Here is a 15,965-nt window from a genome sequence, read left to right as displayed (position 1 = left end):
TGAGAGAGTCAGCAGCAGCTTCCGCAATCTTTACAACTGTGAGTGTCACTTATCTCCGATATATATCTTTATTTGACACCCCCTTTCTTGTAACGGTTACCTACGCAATTCTATACCTAGATCGGCTCTGTATCTCTGACTTTGTCACACTAAGCAGCTTGGCATAACGAATTGATTGATAATTGGCTCATCCGAGACTGCTAAGGCCAAAAGGGATTACATCCGGACTGCACCAGAGGAGAACAATTTCTCTCTGGCCAAATACTTTGATATTGATATTTCGCTTATTACTTCCTTACCACAGTTGATAGGAACAAGAGATTTTGAATCTGAAACCCGGCTGATTTATAAGAATAGCCCTGATTGTCTGATCATTATTGTTTCCTATCAGATTACTCCTGTGGTTTATATTAACAGGTGAATACAAATTTATTCTATAATATTTAATCCCATTCAACTGTTCATCCTTAATGTTTGATGTTGTCTGTCTGTATGTCCTTTAACATTTTAAATGTAACCATTAAAAGTTAAATTTTATTAAAAACCTTTTTGACATTTAAGGAGTGCCCCCAAACAAAAGAGAGTACTTTTCTTCTTCACTTTCCATACAGTATGTGCACAGCCAACCTCTAAATTAAGATGGTACCATGCGATAAGATATAGTACCATTAGGTAAATAATTACCATCTAACCCAGTGGTCTCCAACCTTTTTTGGTATGTGAGCTACTCGTGGCAAAATAAACCACCCGAAGAGCTACTAACATTTAAAAAAAAAAAAATCTGCCTAATAACCAAATAATGCCCTTTACACATTATGCCAAACACTTTAATGCCCCTGACACATTACTCATGCCACAAGCTGTACTGTGTTGGGCGTGCCGTAGGCGCGCGTCAAAAAATGGGTGTAGCCACATGGGAAATGGGTGTGTGATATACATATGCCCCCAATAGTGCTGTTCCAGATATACATATGCCCAAATAGTACCAGATACACATATGTCCCCAATAGTGCCAGATACACATATGCTCCTATGTGCCAGATATGCCCCCACTGTGCCAGAAACAGATATGCCCCCCACTGTGCCAGAAACAGATATGCTCCCCACTGTGCCAGCAGCAGCAGAACTCACTGTTGTTGTTCCTTCTGCTGCCGGGGATAGGAGGGTCCGGTGCTTGGCTGGCTCCTCCGTCCTCCATTGCTTGCTGCAGTGCTGCCGCTTCCCTACCCTGTGACTGGTGATGTGAGGGTGGTGTTATAGAGGGGTTGACGTGAGGATGGTGTTGTAGAGAGGGTGATGTGAGGATGGTGTTATAGAGGGGGTGATGTGAGGAAGGTGTTATAGAGGGGTTGATAGGAGGATGGTGTTATAGAGAGGGTGATAGGAGGATGGTGTTATAGAGAGGGTGATAGGAGGATGGTGTTATAGAGAGGGTGATGTGATGTGAGGATGGTGTTATAGAGAGGGTGATGTGAGGATGGTGTTATAGAGGGGGTGATGTGAGGAAGGTGTTATAGAGGGGTTGATAGGAGGATGGTGTTATAGAGAGGGTGATAGGAGGATGGTGTTATAGAGAGGGTGATGTGAGGATGGTGTTATAGAGAGGGTGATGTGAGGATGGTGTTATAGAGAGGGTGATGTGATGTGAGGATGGTGTTATAGAGAGGGTGATGTGAGGATGGTGTTATAGAGAGGGTGATAGGAGGATGGTGTTATAGAGAGGGTGATGTGATGTGAGGATGGTGTTATAGAGAGGGTGATAGGAGGATGGTGTTATAGAGAGGGTGATGTGAGGATGGTGTTATAGAGAGGGTGATGTGATGTGAGGATGGTGTTATAGAGAGGGTGATAGGAGGATGGTGTTATAGAGAGGGTGATAGGAGGATGGTGTTATAGAGAGGGTGATAGGAGGATGGTGTTATAGAGAGGGTGATGTGAGGATGGTGTTATAGAGAGGGTGATGTGATGTGAGGATGGTGTTATAGAGAGGGTGGTGTTATAGAGAGGGTGATGTGATGTGAGGATGGTGTTATAGAGAGGGTGATGTGAGGATGGTGTTATAGAGAGGGTGATAGGAGGATGGTGTTATAGAGAGGGTGATGTGATGTGAGGATGGTGTTATAGAGAGGGAGATAGGAGGATACTGTGGTATGATAACATGGCACACAAGTGACGTGTGTGTGCAGTAGGTCGGCGTTATAAAGGGGTACAGGATGAGATAGTGGTGCCCGGCTGGCTCGGTCTCGCAGTACTGGCTGCTGCTACTCGAGCCACACCGTGGGTCAGCGCACTTGAGGCAGCGCCGTGACCGCAGCAGTAGCAGCACTGGGAGATTAGCAGCAGCTAACAGTGAGACGCTGCTGGCATAGGCCGGGGTTCCAGAACCGACTGCGCGGTGGCCGGGCTGCAGGAGCACAGAGGGGGATGTGGTTCACGGAGGACTAGGTCCCGGTTGCTGGCTTGCTGCAGTGCTCAGTGCCGCTTCCGTTCCCTGTGACTGGGCCGTTCGTCAGTAAATCAAAGCTCGCGATTGTCTGCCGGCCCGCAAGCTCTGATTGGCTGATGGCAGCCCAGTCACAGGGCTACACACTGAGGGTAAGGAGAGACGCGCAATGCGCTCTCCTCCCCTAGCGGCGGCGGTGGATTACACTTAGGGAGGGAGTTAGAAAAGGTGGCGAACGGGCAGGCAGGCGGCAGTGGTCGAGCCACCCAATTCGAGCGACGGGTTGGCGACCACTGATCTAACCCATAGACAGACAATGGCGAAGAAAGAGAAATAAGCGGTATCTGGTGATCTTTAGCAAATTGAAAATCAATAAAATCCCCTGCAGCCCCACTATCAATGAAATCCTGGGATTCTCAGCTCTGTACCCCCAAACTAAGTAATACCAAAATCAATAAAGAGTCTTTGGGAGAAAAAGAAGAAAGGCCCAAGAGGATTCCTCCCCTATCCTCTAGGCCCTGGCGTTTCCCGGACACTCTGGACAATTCACCACCAGGTGTCCTCTGCCTGCACAGTACAAGCAGAGACCCCGAGAGTGTCGGCAAGCCCTCTCCTGGTTCGACAGGCGAGTTGCCCCAATTTGCATGGGTTCCTCCCCCAGAACCTGGGAGTCTCCAACTAAGCCCGAGACAGGAAAGGATGGTGACTCCTGTTCAGAGTGTCTCTCCCGGATACGCCTATCAATCCTGATCGCCAGCTGCATAGACTCATCCAATGAGGCTGGCGCAGGATATTGCACTAGAAAGTCTTCGATCTGGTCTGCAAGGCCAAGACAGAATTGGCTCCGCAGAGCCGGATCATTCCAGGCAGTGTCGTTGGCATTCCTACGAAATTCGGAACAATACACTTCAGCAGTGTGACAACCTTGCTTGAATGCCCTGAGATGGGCCTCGGCAGAAGCCGCCTTGTCAGGGTCCTCATATAACACTTCTAGCGCCTCAACCGTCAGTATGTTCTGGACTATCTACTCCCAGGCCGAAAGCCCAGGTCTGGGGATCACCCTGGAGCAGAGAAATTACCAGGCCCACCCTGGTCGAAGTCTAAAATAAAGTTTACAACTTTCACGGAAATTAAAGTACTGTTTGCTGTCACTAGAAAAACGATTGGGCAAATTCATCTTAAGTTCTTTTGCTAAAACAGTACTGGGATTGGGCACCCTCCTAACCTCCTCCTGGGTCTCAACCCGTAAGGACAATTCCACCATTTGTTGAGTGAGAAGGCGGACCTGGTATGAGAGAATCTGTGACGGGGCAGCAGGACTGGAAACCATGACAAAAGGAACTGCTCAGGGAGACCAAAGACCAGAACCGTAAGACTGATGTTCTCTTCTTACTATTTTTTAGGACGGTTATAATGTAAGGGGCTGGTAATATCGTCCCCAACACGGGCTGGAGTTGATTTCCACAGGCCTGTACCCTAACTCTATTGCCCCTGGTGGTTGTCACAGAACACGTGCAGAACAAGGCTTCTCCTGAAATCGCCGCGTTCAAAGGAGCTGGTTAAGCCGGCTCCAACCCCGATGCAGTCAGGTCTTAAGATAGACAACATGTTCTCTGAGACAACCAGGGTGCAAGAGGACCTCTAGCTAACAAACACTAACCAGGCTGGGAAACCACGGGGAAGCCCAGGTATGGGGAATTCCCCAAATGCAACAATGCACAGTTGATGGAGACACAATATAAATGATGCAACTGTAACTGAGGTGGTAACAATACAGTGTAGGTGCAACAATGCACAAGGGTGGTACAAATATAAGATAATATAATGGTATATATAGTGGTGGTAAAGTACACAATGCACATGGGTGGTATACAAGAAATAGTACAAGCTGCAGGGAAACCCCGACTTATCTGGGAAGATGATGAACCGGGACAAGGGGAAAGAAAAGTATGTCACAGCATGGTGCACCTAGATTGACTAATACGAATAAAAATTAACTTTTATTTACATGATTAAAGATCGCGAAATATAAAAAAACACAGACAGAACAACATACATTGTGTTTAACCCCTTCCCGACATTTGACGTATATATACGTCATGGCCGGGATGTACTTCCCGACACATGACGTATATATACGTCATGACTTTAAACTGTCACCGCGTCTAGGGACGCGGTGACAGAGGGACGATGTCTGCTGTCCCTGACAGCAGACATGTCCCAGCATGCCCGGGGGGGGCGGCGATGCCTCCCCCCCGTCGGCGATCGCTGCGATTGGCTGTTCAATGTGAACAGCCAATCGCAGCGTTTTCCTGTGTTACCGGCGAATCAGACGCTCGGTAACACAGGGATCAATCACCGCTGGGTGTGAGGGGGCGTGAGGGGGTCACCGGTGATGACCACACCTCACCCCACCTCACCCCACCTGCCCCCAAGGCTGTGATTGGTCCGTCGGACCGACGGACCAATCACAGCCATGGCGCGTGATTTAAACTAACGGTGACTGCGCTGCAGACGCTATTCCGGTCTGGAATTGCGTGCAGAGCGGTCACCGTGCCAATCTGTCGTGATATACTGACTTGATCCTTGCCTGATACTTACCTGATCACCGCTGGTAGCGTGCTGCCAGCAGCTGGATGCTTCCTGGATCTTGTGACTTCCTGTGTGCTGCTGCTGCAGTGTCATAGTGACAGATAGTGAGAGATAGTGAGAGAGAGTGATAGAGAGTGCTATATTTTGTGTCTGCTGCCCCCCCTTTTGTGCTGATCAGTATATCTGTGCTGATCAGCAACTTTTTTGGGGGTGCAGGTTTTTTTTTTTATATATATACCTGTCAGTTGCACCAAAGGTTGTGCTGCCTGTGCAACTGACTGCTGCCCCCCCTTTTGTGCTGATCAGTATAAATTAACTGATCAGCAACTTTTTGGGGGTGCAGGTTTTTTTATATATATACCCTGTCAGGTTGCACCCACAGTTGTGTGCCTGCTGCCCCTCACTGCTAATCAGTGTTGTATCACTGCATCACTGATCTGCAGGTTTTTTTTTTGGAGAGTGCAGTGGGGTTTTGTTTTTACACCCACGTTGCTTTTGTGGGTGTCCTGTGGCCGCTGAGCGCTGATCAGTGACGTACATCACTGAACAGCATTTTTGGCACAGGGTTGATATAATTTTTTTTCTGCAGTTTTTGAAATGTACACTATACCCCTAGATGAATTCCCTGAGGGGTGTAGTTTGCAAAATGGTGTCACTTGTGGGGGGGGGTTCCACTGTATTGGTGCTTCGGGGGTCTTGCTAATGCAACATAGCACCCAACATTCATTCCACCAGAATGTGTGCTGCAAAATCCAAATATCACTCCTTCCCTTCTGAGTCCTGCCATGCACCCAAATGGTATTTTTTGGTCACATATGAGGCATTGCCGTACTCGGGAGAAATTGGGGCACAGATTTTGGGGTGCTTTGTCTCCTTCATTCCTTGTGAAAATGAAAAATTTTGAGCCAGAACTGCATTTTTGTGTAAAAAAATGTAATTTTTCATTTTCACAGCCCAGTTGTACCACAATTGGTGAAACCCCTGGGGGTTTGAAATGTACACTATACCCCTAGATGAATTTCCTGAGGGGTGTAGTTTGCAAAATGGGGTCACTTGTGGGGGGGTTCCTAACTTTTAGCATCTTATGGTGCCTAGAAACCTACATGGTGCCTAAAAAATAATCTCATAAAAAGGAGGCTCCAAAATCAAGTAGGTGCTCCTTCTATTATGAAGCCTGTGGTTTGGTCAACGTGCACACTAGGGCCACATATAGGATATTTATGAAAAAGAAAGAATTGGGGGAATCAATTTTTAGTCACATTTCTCTAGTAAAATCTACTGTGTTCCTTAGAAAAATGTATTAAAATTGAAAATCTGCAAAAAAAATGAAATTTTGAAATTTCACCTACACTTTGTTTTAATTCCTGTGAAACACCTAAAGGGTTAACAAACTTCCAAAATGCTGTTTTGAATACTGTGAGGGGTGCAGTTTTTGAAATGGCATCATTTATGGGGGTGTCTCACATACAAGTCCCTCAAAGTCACATCAGAACTGAACTGGTCCCTAAAAAAATCAGTGTTTGAAATTTTCTTGAAAATTTGAGAATTTGCTATTCATATTTTAAGCCTCCTAGTGTCCAAAAAAATTAAAAGGAGGTTGAAATAATGATGGAAACATAAAGTAGACATATGGTCTATGTTAGTTATTAACTATTTTGAGTGGTATGATTATTTGTCTCACAAGCAGAAAATTTAACATTTTGCAAATTGCAAAATTTTCAATTTTTTTACGACATTTTGGTATTTTTCACAAAAAAACACAGACTGTATCGACCAAAATTTACCACTAACTTGAAGTACAATGTGTCACGAGAAAACAATCTCAAAATCACTGGGATAAGTAAAAGCAAAAAAAAGTTATCCCCACTTAAGTGATACCTGTCAGATTTGAAAAAAAGGGCTCTGTCAGGAAGGCAAAAACAGGCTGGAAGGGGTTAAAAAACGGTGGCTCACCAAATTCGCACAATAGTCGACTATCTCAATAAGACTATTTACAGGTTTTGATTGCCAATAATAATGAGGTACTAATATGTACTGTTAATAACTCTCGGCTTGATTCCCCAGTATGAAGGTACATAGGACCGTGTGTTACACAGTGCACAGATGTCCTTGCAGTGTAATATAATGAAACAAAGTCCACTTGTTCAATTTAAGATATCATTTAATAGTCTTATGCACCACTTTCAGCTTATATTTGCTGATTGGGCAGGACTACAGCAGTGTCGACCAGTGTCAATTGGTTACGTGTATTGTCAGGTTGTATTGGTCCTTTAAATTATTTGGGAGGTCCCCGAGGGTGGCTGCTCAATTGGTTACTATGATGGAAACATAGCATATGTCAACTGTATTTGTAATAGTGACCCGCTATAGCGTGTCGGGTGTACACCACAAAATTTTATTTTACAGAGCAGTCAACATACGTGTCAACCAATATCAGGTTTAGACAAGAAAGGGGGATACACGCGCTAGAATCAATGTATATAAAGAAATAAAGGATATATAATATGTAAAAAAGTTTTAATTTTATATATATATATATATATATATATATATATATATATATATATATACAGTATATATAGATATGTATATTGCACTGGCCAGTGACATTTAATGAGTAAAAATGACAATTAAATATAAAATTTATAAGTAAATACAAAACATATTAAGGGCTGCACATTTTAAAAACATAGGATAATCATGTCTAGGCAGACTCGTTTTGATACTCCAAAGTAGTTTCTTATTAGCTGATGTCTGGCCAGACAGAAATGAGCAAAAAGTGAAAATATTGTTTAAAAATGCAAAAAAGAAACTGCCCCCAACATGCCGACACAGGCTGACTACTCCAGGGCAGCACACAAATGAAAGTTAGTAGGTGTTAAATAATGTTGGGGCCCACACTCCAGACCCATACCCAGTGTTAGGGACCCCCAGTGACAGAGATGCCTTGACGTACGGCCTGGGGGCTTAACCCTATATCTGCAGATATATGCAACCAAGATCTCTGTATTATCTGATTATTATATGTATATTTCTCATTCAGTGTGCAATAGGGATACAAACTGTTTTTTTTTCCTAACCAGATTTACCCCTCCCTGTTGGCACCTGAATGACAGACCTCTGATTGAGCAGCTTACCAATAAAAGTGTTGTGCAGTTGAGAGGCATAGATGGGTCAGCATTAGGAGGGATTGCTGACACCTGAGTGCCATTGGAGAAGCCAGGGGTATCTCCAGGTAAGCTGGCTCTCAGATGTTGTAAGCCATTATCATGTGGCCTTACACTGGGCTATTAGGCCCATAAATTTGTTATTGTGCATGGGATGGGTTTGGGAGTGTGATTCCCCCTTTGTTGGTATGGCTGGTCTGCTCCAGGGTAGCACACCCTAACACTTTATTAACATTTATGTTTTTCCCTTTCACATTGTATGTATTATTTTAATCACACCTTCACCTCCCTACATAGCACTTATGTGCTTCTTATTTAACACCTACTAACTTTCATTTGTGTGCTGCCCTGGAGTAGTCAGCCTGTGTCGGCATGTTGGGGGCCCACACCCCAGACCCATACCCAGTGTTAGGGACCCCCAGTGACAGAGATGCCTTGACGTACGGCCTGGGGGCTTAACCCTATATCTGCAGATATATGCAACCAAGATCTCTGTATTGTCTGAACCTCAGATAACATTGGAAGGTTTTTATTTTTGATATAAATGTGTTTGGACTCCTGTGTAACTACCAGGCGCGCCATTATTCAGTATATATTATTAGGTACTTGTGTATTAGCACGGCTCCCACGATTTCCATTTTATGGCATCTTACACAATTTAAAATTGTATACCATTATATATGGCATACAATGGGATGAGATGAGATAATATTTAAATTGTATAAGCACACTAATGGGTGCTTTCAATGTTAAATGCACCCCCACGCCACCCCCCCTATCAACGCCAACCCGAAGTGTGGCGAGCACAGCGAGCCCGCGAGGGGCGGCGGTACGCGTCCTCCGACCTTTTCATACCCCCACTATCCATGTTGGCGTGGAGTTGATCTTATATAGTGTGGCGAGAGGCCGCGTTTTACTTTACATGTATTCCAGCTGTGCTCGCCACACTATATAGAATCAACTCCACGCCAACATGGATAGTGGGGGTATGAAAAGGTCGGAGGATGTGTACCGCTGCACTCGCCACGCTTCGGGTTGGCGTTGATAGTGGGGGTGGCGTGGGGGTGCATTTAACATTGTAAGCACCCATTAGGGTGCTTATACAATTAAAAATCTTATATGGGGGCCAATTAACATTGAAAGCACCCATAGGGTGCTTATACAATTTAAAATCGTATCTGATCTCATCTCATTGTATGCTAAATACAATTTTAAATTGTATAAGTTCGGGTCCCATCGCATCGCATCTCATCTCACTGCATACCATATTAAGCCTTATGGTATGCAATGCGATGGGCACCGTGATAATACACAAGTACCTATTATTATGTTAAATAAATGTCATGTTATATAATTTATCAGTAATAGTCATTTATTTTTTTATCTTATAAATAATTGTGTGTAATGGTCACGTCTGCCATATCAGCATACAAGCGCAGTGATAATGTAACCTTTTACTGGTGTGTAGGTTTTCAGGATCTCCCTGTTTGGTGAATCCAAGGTGGTGTACGTACACGAGCGCATATTAATCACTGCAGCTGGGAACCAAGTTATCTGTATGATACAATACAAACCTGGTTGTAATACAGCGCCTGCATTCTATTTGTTCTATAACATCGTTGGATGAACTATAACGAAGCATTACACTTATTAGGACATTTTCCCCACTTATAATTGCCTTCATAAAGGTCACATCCTAAACATTTGTCGCAGTGCTCCCACAGATACGGAACCCTTTCCTACAGATGGTACACCGGACGCAGGCTGCACTAGGATCTGTAGTAGAACCCACAAGGGACAAGCATTATACAGAAATGGTACTTACAGAGTTCCCCTTGCAGTACGCTCACCCTAATACGTTCCTCAGCCGTTTGCTTGCTTGCTTCTCTACAAGGCGTCTGTACAGGAATGCAGCTTCTCTTGTATGTGACTACGCAGAGAACATCTGGTAATATATGGGCCAATAGCTGAGGGCCAGGACGTGTGGTAGCTTCCTGTACATAAACCACCGTCATCAACAGGAAGCCCCCAGCTGACACATGCACCTAAATGCCCATACACACTGGGAGATTTTGAGCTGCAAGCAGATCAGTTTTGCCGTTTGAGCGGCTTTCAGCTCAAAAGCCGCCCAGTGTGTGTAATGCTGGGTACACACCAAAACGATTTTGGCACAATCCCATCAATCTGGATCCAATTCAGACTGATTGGATGCAGATTTGGTCAAAATCGTTTGGTTGGATCTGAATTGGATCCGAATCCGATCCTACCTGCTGCAGTTAAGGTGGCCATACACACGCAGATTTATCTGCAGATCTGTCTGGTTGGAACAAAAACATGGTTATGGATGAGTTGACCATTTGCTTGGAAATGCTGGAAAACTGACAAACTGTCCCTCATCCATAACCATGTTTTTGTTCCAACCAGCCAGATCTGAAGATAAATCTTACTAGTGTATGGGCACCTTTAGGATCTGTAAAAGATCCATTCATCTGAATACATAGGGGATCAGATCGTATGCAAATCGTACGATACGATTTGCATACGATTTGCATCCAATCCAAATCGTTTTGGTGTGTACCCAGCATAAGGGGCAGCGGTGGACACTGATGCGCGCTCCCGCATCATTGCTGGACCCACTGCTCATCTTCTGATATTACCAGCAGATGAATGACAGGGTGGACAGCTTTCCATAGCATCCTGCTATGGAAAGCCGTCCACCCCTGGGAAAAACGCTTAGACAGGCGAGAATTGCGTTTTTCATCCCAGTGCTTTTCCCCATCATCATTGTCCAAACACGCTGGGTATAAACGCCCAATGTGCATGGACCTTAAGTATTATATAAAATACTTAAAATCAAAGCATACACATAATATTTATATTATTAGCAATACTTTGGAGGCCACATTCCTCAGGTCACGTGTGGCAGTGCTGGACCAAATAACATACAATTAGGGCCTAATTCAGCTAATAGATCACTAATCTGAGAAGTTGCAGTTTGCGAATGAACTGTGAATGGATCACTGAACGCTATCCAACTGCAGTGTGATATAGGAAAGTACGGGTTACCATAACAACCATGTCAGGATGTCACGGGAAGCAGCTACAACATCAACACAGGCTGTGGCCATCCCCACCATTCTAAAGTACTGTGTGCGGCACGGCTTCCTGGCCGTGCGGGGTTTCGCTGCCCGGCAAGTGCCGGAGCGTGTGAAATAGCTCCAAGGAATCATCCAATCAGTGTAGCTGACTGTCCTGTACGCCCAGAAGGGAGCGGAGAATTGTCATATGCAGAACTTACGGAAACTGTCATTTCAAGAAACAGAGATGTTACAGTAGAGAAAAGCGAGTCTGTACACACACACACACACAGGTTGGAGGCTGGCGATTTCTAAGCGATCTCACTAGAAAATGCCCCTACATCGCTCCGTGTGTAGTGGCCCTGCCTGACACTATTGCCTGGCAATTAATATCCAGCATGCTGGATAAATCTATAATCATCAGGGTCAGTTTTTCTCACTGTCTCGTATTATATGCAGGACGTCGGAAACAATTAAAATGCTGCACCAGCTTTTGAGCCAATCAGAGCGGCTGCCGGTACACGAGCTCTGGTTGACTCACCAGATGGTGCTGCATTTTAATTGGCTGCCGGCGTCCTTCATTGAAGAAGCCTGTGCTTTGGGACTTGCAGCAGGAGTCGAGCGGTAAGTGAAGGGAGGGGGTGGTGGTGGGGGGGAGATGGGAAAGGGGGGTGGGAATCGGACTGGAAATCAGTCCCGGGCCTCAAAATTGCTAGTGGCAGCCCTGGCTGAAGCAGCATCAGTAAACTAAGAAGTGTCTTATTCACAGTTGTTCCAGCTGCTGCCTGAGTCAATGCTGCCATCCGTCAGTAACATCATCCTAAGCGGAGCACCATAATGCTCTTCTTCATTGATGGCCTGTACCTAAGGGGAGACCGGTCGGCTGGAGTGTTGTAATTGCACTATGTGGCGCATGCTGACAGCCTTCATTTAGGGTTGCCTACTTTTAAAGCAGCACTTCAGGGGGTAGACATCATCAAGCCCTGCAAATACTGCAAATTCGGCAATTTGCAGAACTTCAAGGAGGGGGCGGGGTTAAATGATGCAATTTGCATATTTAGCCCCGCCCCTCCTCCCGAACAGCTGCAAATTACGGGAAATTAATACTGCCTCTGGGGAGATGCGGGAGGCACCGGTATCTGGGAGGGTTGCCCATCTTTACAGGGGGCCGGGAGGGTAGGCAACCCTGCCTTGATTAGCCCGGCAGATCATTTTTGACCAGGCACTGCGAGATGGGGGACAGATTGGCTGTTGTTGGGGGTACGGAGCACCCCCCTCCCAACCTGCACCTGCCTGAATCAGGGGTGGAGGGATAAATGGTCATCAACACTGCCTGCGGTGCAATCATACAGATGCTGCTCCCTGCCTGTCGGACCCGGCGCTCCATGCAGGTCTACAGACCCATTGTTACGCCACTGCCTCTCGTCCACTTCCTCCCTGCAGCCTGGGTGCCGTCCAGTCATCGAGCCACAGGCTGCAGATTCACATTCCACTGGACACAGCACTGCTCTGCAGTGGCTGTCAGTCACTGCCTGTGTTCCAGTCAGTCAGCAGCGCTGCGGATAAGAAACAAAGATCCGATCTATGGCGGGTGATGGGTGACCCTTCTCTGATAGCCCCTAAGCTTAACCCGACCAGATTCAGACAAAAGGAGCATAGCAGAAATGCCCCCTTTAGGGCTTGTCTCCCGGCGGTGGGAGCCGCCTTTGTCTCTGTGTTGATGAGACCTATAACACATTTCCTCATCCAACACACAGAAATCAGGTCCTTCCCACTGTATTGACTCCCCCACCTTCTGGATTTGCAATGTTCACCAAAACACAAACACACCCTAATGTGTGCCATGGTGAGGTGGGCATCAGTGTCATGGGCGATTTTATTACTTCAAAAAAGCGGCTCAGACACCAGTCAATAAAGTCCAGGTACCATCCTTACTAAGAAACCTTTGCAACTGTAAATGCACCAGGGGGTCTGACAAAGTTCCAGTTCGCACCATTTCTCTAGAATTTATCTCAATTGTATCTTCACCCTCCTCCCACAACCGGAGTATCCACCCTAGGAGCGATTCATTAGCCCCCTGTCACAATCTGCATGATGAGGAGGTGGTGGGTGGTATATAGGAGATTCTTAATAAACATCTGTACCCCTCCCGATCCTGTTATAGCTGTTGTCCCATCCTTTCCTACCGCTGGTAACATGGTTGTTTTGAGTCCATAGCTATCCCATCTGCTAGAACCTGTTGCTGCTGCTTTCTACTCTCTTGTGTTGAAGTGCGAGTAGTGTGTCTGACAGGGCACAACTGCCCTGTTACCATAGTGATCACTCTAGGCTGTTTCAGCAAGGCGCCGCTCCCTGCCCGATTTATTTTTAAGGACAAAGAGAGCCTTACCCATTTTGCGGCACTCTGATATAACAACAGGTCCCATCCGTCCCCGCTTCCGGAGTACTGGGGGGATGTAGGTGCCAGGTCTGCCCCCAGCAGATACTTCAGTGGGTGGGCTTGGCCCCGAAAGTGATGTTTGTACCCCCGCCCACATTAGTGACATCACCACATTATTGATGTCAGCAGGCCCGCCCTGCTGCATTGAGATCATTCTGGTTTGTTCTCACCATTGCGAATACGAAATGGTGAGCGATGTTTATGGGTTTCGCATATACCCTTAGGCGCATGTGCAGCTTTGTGCGAGCGGATGACTGCAGTCGCACCCATGGGAACACCCAGCATTTTGTGGGCGTCCCCATGAAAATACAAGGCCTTCCAATGGTAATACGCCCGTGATGTGGGTGCTGGGGGTGGGCAGGTGATGTCCCGGATGTCAGCTGCCCACCCTCTTCCCGTATAAGGTAGCTGCCAATCTGAGACACCAGAGAACGTCTTAGAATTACAAGCACCTTAGAAATAATTAGATGATCTGCGACCATGGAATGATTTCCTCATAGCACGCAAGCTGTGAATGGATGTTTTACGCAAAACACCCATTCGCATGCATGCGGGGACATTTGCGGTGTATAAATGTCAGATGACACCTTCTTTTTTGCCTGTAAGAGAATTCCGACCACCATATCAGAGAGAGACCTTTACTTTTCAACTGATGCCAATACGTAAGCCATTTCTGGGACAGTGCATCCACTCCGCATGATCCTTGTGCCGGGTACCTGGAGAAGAATCGAGGAAGCTTTTTGTTGATCTCCATGGCCATCAAGTCTATCTCTGGTTAACCGAACCTCTGGACTATTTGTTGAAATATCACCTCTTCTAGTTCCCATTCTCAGAGCCGGCCTTAGGCATAGGCAAACTAGGCAATTGCCTAGGGCATTTGGAATGCCTAGGTGCATCAGCAGCTTCTGCTGATTAAAATGATATGCAGCATGCCTATATTCTGTGTGTGAGTGAGGCTGTATCTGCATATGAAATAGTGTATTCATGGAAATCACTGTAACATAGCATTCCGTATGCAGGTACAGCCACAGTGGCACACAGAATATATTAATGCCGCATATAATTTTAATCATTGGAAGCTCCTTGTGTTTGCTGGTCATAACAATGCAAATAAGACGAATTGTCAGCAAAAAAGGCACCCATCGTTAGCAGAACTGGCCAGGAGCTGCATGGCTTATTGAGTCAAGATGTATGAGGAAACATCTGTATCCAAGCAGAGGCAGAGGTCACAGTGTTAGCGGCTGTGCGAGTGCTGTCTGTGGGTGGGTTGGTTGGTTGTGCAATAGTGTTCGGCATATGTGTAAGGAGCATTATGTGCGTCATGTATAAATGCATTAATAATGTGCGACATATGTGTAATGGGCATTATGTGGGTCATGTGTATAAGGGCATTAATAATGTGCAACCTATGTGTAAGGGGCATTATGTGTGTCATTATGTGTATGAAGGGCATTAATACAGGTTGGCATAATGTGTAAGGGGCATTATGGCTATAAGGACATTAATAATGTGTGTTATGTGTAAGGGGCATTACTGTGTGGTATTATCAGGGGTGCCGAGAGAAAGGGGTAGGGGGTACAAATTACCCAGGCCAAAGTCTGATGGAAGGGCCCAGTGGGGGCCCCCTCCCCTTAAGTGACAGCAACAGCTCTTCTCCTCTGCCCAGCACACGCTGCTTTGTGCTGAGTTGCAGTGTGACCATGGAGGTGCTTAAAATACAATATTTTCTCAGGATTTTATAGGGTATAATGTGAATAATGTGAGGAGTAATGTACATAAGGTAAAGTGGTACTACTGTGTGATGTAACGTGAATAAGGGACACCATCGCATGACATAATGTGAATAAAGTTGCACTACTGTGTGGCATAATTTGAATTGGGGGTACTATTGGGTGGCCATGCCCCTTCCCAGCAAGAACACACCCCTGTTTGGGCTGCGCACTGAATGTGTGCACTGTTTGTATTTAAAATATTGCGGGTAGGAGCACCAAAATGATGACTGCTATGATGAGGGTTGATGGTGCTGGGAAAGGGGAGCATGGTCAGAGGCAGAACTAGTGGCGGTGCTAGGGGGCACCAGCCAAAATCTTGCCTAGGGCATCATTTAGGCTAGGGCCGGCTCTGCCCATTCTCCTGGTATGAGACTCCTTCGGCTCAGCAAGTCTGCCACCTGGTTGTCTTTCCCTGGCACGTGAAGAGCTGATATGGACCTCAGATGACCTTCGGACCAATCTATGATGTTTCGA

General features: G+C 46.0%; 1 protein-coding gene across 1 annotated transcript in view; it reads right to left on the bottom strand.

Annotated features, from left to right (window-relative positions):
• The window catches only part of LOC146010186 (uncharacterized), a 33,283-nt gene extending 23,083 nt beyond the window's left edge, over positions 1–10,200 (bottom strand). The window contains exon 1 of the mRNA XM_083151180.1: positions 10,028–10,200. The gene's annotated coding sequence lies outside the window, so the exon portion shown is untranslated. The remainder of the gene's footprint in view (positions 1–10,027) is intronic.
• Positions 10,201–15,965: the final 5,765 nt, after the last annotated feature.

This window comes from Crinia signifera, chromosome 6, assembly GCF_055691185.1.
Source record: "Crinia signifera chromosome 6, ASM5569118v1, whole genome shotgun sequence".
NCBI classification, from domain to species: Eukaryota; Metazoa; Chordata; class Amphibia; order Anura; family Myobatrachidae; genus Crinia; species Crinia signifera.
This window is presented reverse-complemented; position numbering and strand designations above follow the sequence as displayed.